Below are 6000 nucleotides of genomic sequence, written 5' to 3' on the forward strand. Positions count from 1 at the left end.
TGGGTGGTGACCAGCTGCTCGTGGTTGGGTTGTGCTGAGTTTGTAAACATGTCAAGTGAATACACTGTGTCACCAGGTAAACTTCTCAGTTCAGTCATTCTAACACCACACACTCGACCTTTCCTGATTCTTCAGCTAAATGTTTTTGACAGATAAGACTCTATCACTTCTTGGAGTAGCTTTAGGTTTTTAGAAACAACCACATGGTTATCAGAACCTGGGTTATTTCAGTATTTTTTTTTTAAGAGACAGAGAGAGAGAGAGAATTTTAATATTTATTTATTTATTTATTTTAGTTCTCGGCAGACACAACATCTTTGTTTGTAGGTGGTGCTGAGGATCGAACCCGGGCCGCACGCATGCCAGGCGAGCGCGCTACCACTTGAGCCACATCCCCAGCCCCAGTATTTTTTCCTTTTATCTCTAGATATTTCTTTAGAAAGAACTCAAGGGGGCGTTGTAAAACCGTGATGTGAAAAGGAAGCCTGTGTGTGTGTGTGTGTGTGTGTGTGTGTGTGTGTGTGTGTGAAGAGGTTCCATGGGAAGATCCAACTCCCTCCTGTCTGTGCTGGGCTGCAGGTGGAGGGAGTCTATCTGTGCAGGGTGCAGAGGTCCTGGTCAGCTGGCAAAGGCTCTGGGCTGCAGAGACCCGGCTGGCAGCAAGGGATGTTACTGCGCATGGTTTATGTCATTTAGTAATTTACTTTCCTTTTGTAAAACTAAAAACCACAAAATATCTGCTCAATAATCAAACAATGCTTAATGTGTGTAGTAAAAAGTGAAAGACCCTCCTCCTTTCTGCCCTGTGGGAGTGTGCTCTGAGTCTGCCTACATTTCGCCCTTCCCAAACATAACCACATACATGTGCAAATCTACACGTTCACACGCAGAACATGCACAGGCTGTTGGCGGTGTTTGGCAGCCTGGTTTTCTCTCCTATCGCACTCCTGCTGTTCCTCACGTGGGCGCTGTTTTCTTTCCAGTGGATCGACAAGTCCCTGGGACAGACCTGTCACGTTGATTCACCCAGGTGAAGGCAGGTGTGTAGCTAGTGTTCAGTTCTCTTGGTGTTACAAGGGCAGCACCAGTGAGATTCTTTCACACGGAGCCACTGAAGCGAGACACATTCCTAAAGGCCGGTCCGCTCCGGTCCCTTCCCTCGCTGGACTGCTCATGTGGTGGTTCTAGAAAACTTGGCCCTTTCTGCAAAGGACTCTTCCAGGGGATTGAGTCGTTCTGCCGTGTGCCAGCTGCCGCGGTGCGGGGGGCAAGTGGGTCTTGCAGCTCTGTCTCCTTCCTCTCTGTTCTCGGGTGCCAGGGTGTCACCTGCCCGCGTAGACAAGGAAGTGTCTCCTCACGTTTTGATTAGTCACAGGAGTGTTGAGCTCTTCAGTCTCCACCGATCTTAGCTGCCTCCTCTACGTGTCCAGACACCCCTCACAGGCAGGAAGGTGACAGCTCGCCTGTCCCGGGGTTCCATCTTCTCTACCTCAGCACTCTGTGACGGGCGACCAGACGGAGTTCTGATCCCTTTCTTGGCCAGATACTGTTATTTATTTTTTTTTTTTGCCAGCCCTTGTCTAGTAGAAGAATTTTAAAAAGCCTTCCTGTTTTTCTCTATAAGGGTTTGCATTGTGAAGTAGGAGGTGGGTCCTCAGTGCTGGAGGGACGCCGCCTCTCCCTGTGTGGCCCCCTGTGTGGCCAGGGTCTGTGCCTGCAGGGGGCGGCAGGACGGTGGTGAGTGGCCTCTCCCCAGCATTTTACAGGCTTCTCTGTAAGGTTAGTTTCCTCCTTGCTCTTTATTGTCACTTTTACTAGTCGTGTGCTTGGTACCTAGTTTCAGAAACGCAGTATTGAGAGCAGTCTTCAGATCCTAAGGTGAAGCTCATACTCCGTCTTATTAGATGGCTAGTTAAAAATTCCCCACAAAAAATGCTATCAGTTTTCAATTTCACCGTGAACAACAGACCCTCCATCAACATCCTGCACTGCGTATTTAGAGCATCGGTGACGTCCCGCAGGGCTAACTGCGGCCGTGGTGATGGTCAAAGCAGCGCCCACGGCTGTCCAGAGTGCGAGATCTGCCTTCCAGACGCAGCGCCTCACCCTCCCACAGCCGGTGACCTTCTGATCCCTACGTTCTCCACTGTCTGGTTCTTTTCTCCTGTGACCAACTCAGTGGCTGAAATCGGGTCGTTATTTTCTGTGTGGAAGCAGGCAAAGCAACGCTGGGCAAGGCGGTCACGAGGCGGATCCTTGCCTCATTTCTGATGCCAAGGGGGACGTCCCTGGGGTCTCTCTGGGCAGTATTGGGCGGACCCTGGCCTAGATACACTTTTTATCATGGAAGGAATAGAAGGGTATTTTAAGATCAGAAATGGGGATTTGTTTTTACATTTTTTTACCTCACTCATCCTATTATCTTTATTACTAGAACAAATTGGATTAAACTATTTCTTATTCTTAAGCCATTATTGGATTATTGTAATAAGCCAACTTACTAATCAGTATTTCTTTGCCAGAATTGTTGAATGCATTCTGTCTGTCTGTAATGCTGGACTTCCTTTTACATTATTTAAGATTTATATCAACATTATGTAGAGATGCAAGTGCACTTTTAAACGCTGTCTCTCGGGCATTGATTGCAGAACAGGACTTTGACTGAGATGCTGCAAATGCTGCTTTGCTTTATTGGAAAGACAAGAGGAACCAGCTTCCTCCAGTCTCTCAGATGGTGAAGAGCCAGGCTGGACTGACCCAGATGCCCATCTGAGCCCCTGAGGTGGAGTGCCAAGGCGGGGTCACTAGGAGGACCCAGCTCACCTGTCACTCCACGTGACTCTTTCTCTGCAGCGTATCTCCACCAATGGCTTGCCATTGTGCTGTGGCAGAAGTCTGCTTTCTGTGAGCTTCTGCTGGGCCTGGTCTTTCTGTTAAGAGAAGCAGGTGCCTACATCCTCAGGTGCAGCCTGCGTCTTGTGTATTCTGCACGGCCATGGTGCCACTTTCATGAACCCTAGCCCTTTAACATGCTCAGCGGGTCTCACAGCGTGAGGCCCAAGTCCCGCACCACTGTCTTTGGAGAGTCTTTGAGTCTTAGCCTTGGTCAGCAACCTGGCTGGGTGCACTGGCCAGTGGAGGAGGCCAGTCCTGCCTTGGTCACACGGTCTGCCTCTTTCTTGTCTCAGGATTCTCCAGTTCTCTAGGTGGGTGTTAAAGTGGGCCCCGAGTGGTTCCCTTCAACCTGCACCCGTGCTCTTCCCCAGCGCTCCTAGACGGCTCTCCTGTCATCTCCTTGGTGATTTTGTCACCACTGCTGTCCCTTTTGAGGACTGCTTTGAGTTGCATGTGGAATGACATCTCTGTTTTTTTTGCTGTCTGTTTTGATTGCCTTTTCTGTTTCCTGTTACCCTTTTCTTTATTATTCTTGGGATATTTGGTTTTTCTGGACTGTTTGATACTGAACAGGAGTGTCAGTTTCTTAAACTCATTACACAGTTTTCTCTCCTTTCTCAAGCTCAGGCAGAGACTTGTGTGGCCAGTGGATTGCTCTTGGTGCCCCTTCCCCGTCCACGTGGGTGACCACACCTCCTTCCAAGCACATTCCCATGGCTCCACGTCGCTTCCACTCAAGCCCTGGGTTCCCTCAGGGTTTCCCCAGGCGACTGACTGAGAAGCACAGTTTTCTAAACCTGATTCTTATGTCTTTGTTCTCTGAATTTATTAAGATTTTGGCGGTCAAGAATCCACTTTGCTTCTCTACCAGTTTATTTCAGAGCCCACCTGTCCAAAGCATCCACCTCGTTCTGATTTGTCTTTGCCTCCGTTTCTTCCAAGATTTGATGTTGGTTCTGCTGCACTTGGATGTATAAGGATGCTTAGCGGGTGTAAGCCTGGGTGGGGTGTCTTTTGTCAAGTCCCACTCAGCTCTTGGGCAGTGGGAATATCTATCCATATTTCTAGCAGTTCTGCCTGTTTCTTTACGTGAGGAGGTTGGGGTTTGAGGACGCTCCTCCAACACCACCTTCCTTTTTATAATGTGTCAATTTTTGAAGTGCTTCATGAAATGCTTAGGTTCTTCTTCGTTTATTTCATTCCCTTCAAGTTTCTGACATCAATCCAACTCCAGTATTCCTTTCTGAGGCTGTTGAAAGCTTTCGAGGCCGCAAGTGAAACGCACATTTCCCCATACTTTAGAATATTAGCTCTTTGCTAAAAGCACAGTCGTGAACGTCAAAATTCATCATATTACCTGTCGGTCTCCGGTATTATCCTGGAATTAGTTCTGAACTAAAGATGCTCTGATGGCTGCCATTATCTGTGACTTGCTAAGACCTTTGAAGGGGAGGCAAAGGAGGAGGATTTATAGAGCATGTGTAGACAAACCACAGTGAGAAATTAAAGTCACACGGTGTAAACTTAGGGCTCAAAATCCCTTAGAGTTACTGAGATCTGACTTTGCTGAAATAGTTGTTTTGGATTATCAATGAGTCATTTCTGTTTAACCTGAAAAAATCACCCCAAATTTGAATATTGAACTATAATGGTAAACATTTTCAGGAATGGTAAGAGAAGAAGTGATTTATTGGCACATATTAATATGTTTTGAAAATTCGTTCGAGTTTCTAAAGCAAAAACAACTTTCTCCCTTCCTGTTTTTAGTTTTACTAAGTACAAGTTTGCACACATTTAATGTGTCCATCTCAGAGAGCGTGGACTTGTGCATACTCCTCTGACCCACCACCACCACGGCGGCCCCGAACATGACCTCTTCTCCTCAGAGTTATTGGTGTTCTTTTGTGTCATGTTGTGGGTGTGTTTGTCAAGAGCACTTACCGGGCACTCCACTCCCTTTACATCTTTGCGCTACACAGTACCACATCGTCAGCTCTGGGGCATAATTCACTGGTCTGTGTAACAGAAGCATTTCACCCACCAAGGGAGAGTCCTGCTGCCTGGCCCGGCCCCTGGCGGTGCCATTCTGCTCTCTGCTTCTATAACTATTATTGACACTTGCAATCACACAGTGACTGGCTTATTTCATTGAGCATCGTGTCCTCTTTGATTCTTGCATGTTGTCACACATGGGGTTCCCTTATTTTTTAAGGCTGAATACTATTCCCTTGTGTGCACATTTCTTGTCCGTTCATAGATTTAAATTACGCATAGTGAAATAGCTTTTGTTAAGTAGACTTGTTGGAATCACAGTATTACTTATGTTAATTGGTGACAGATGACATACACACTATTAGAGGTGTGAGACAAGCTGGTGCCTGGCCAGTGGCAGCACAGACCAGAGCCCCAGCCTCCTGCACCGCCAGGTGCAGAGCAGAGCTGGTGCTGCTGTCTAACATGGCATCCTGGCACCTGTTGATCTCAGGGAGTGATGGTGGCCAGCTGTGGGGTTTGGGACATGGGACAGTTGTCCAGGCAGTGGCTTTGGGTTCTTAGGCCAACTCTCCTCAGCATGCACTTTGATCTTCCCATATTCTCTCAGGGAAGCTTCTGGCCAACAGTTATTGAACAGTCCACTTCAACAGGCAGCACTGCAGCGTGACCAGCCCACAGTGGGTCTCCCATTCCTACACTTGCAGCCCGTACGGGGCCATCTATGTGCAGTCTCCTTCCACAGGGGAGTAACGTGTGCACACCCAGCAAAACCAAGGCCGGCTGCAGTGCGGGTGCTGTGCACAGTCTTGTGCCCTGGACCACCTGGGCTGTGCGCCAATTTCATCGTCCAAACGGGGCTGAACTGCCTGCCTTCTCCTTCGGCCTCTTGCAATCCCTGGCTCTTTCTTCTGATAAGATGGTGCCTGTCTAGGGAATAGAAATCCACTTTAATATAAATTTAGGTAAATAAATTTGGACTGATGGTAAGTTGAAATTTAATGAGAGGTAAAACTCAAAATCTTGAGTTTGACTTAGTTATTAGCAATTTGATGGTGTTTGTACTAATGGTGTTAGATCCATAGCGTTGATTGTGTCATAATGTGGAGAGAG

Source organism: Marmota marmota, unplaced genomic scaffold (genome assembly GCF_001458135.2).
Source record: "Marmota marmota marmota unplaced genomic scaffold, marMar, whole genome shotgun sequence".
Classification (NCBI taxonomy): Eukaryota; Metazoa; Chordata; class Mammalia; order Rodentia; family Sciuridae; genus Marmota; species Marmota marmota.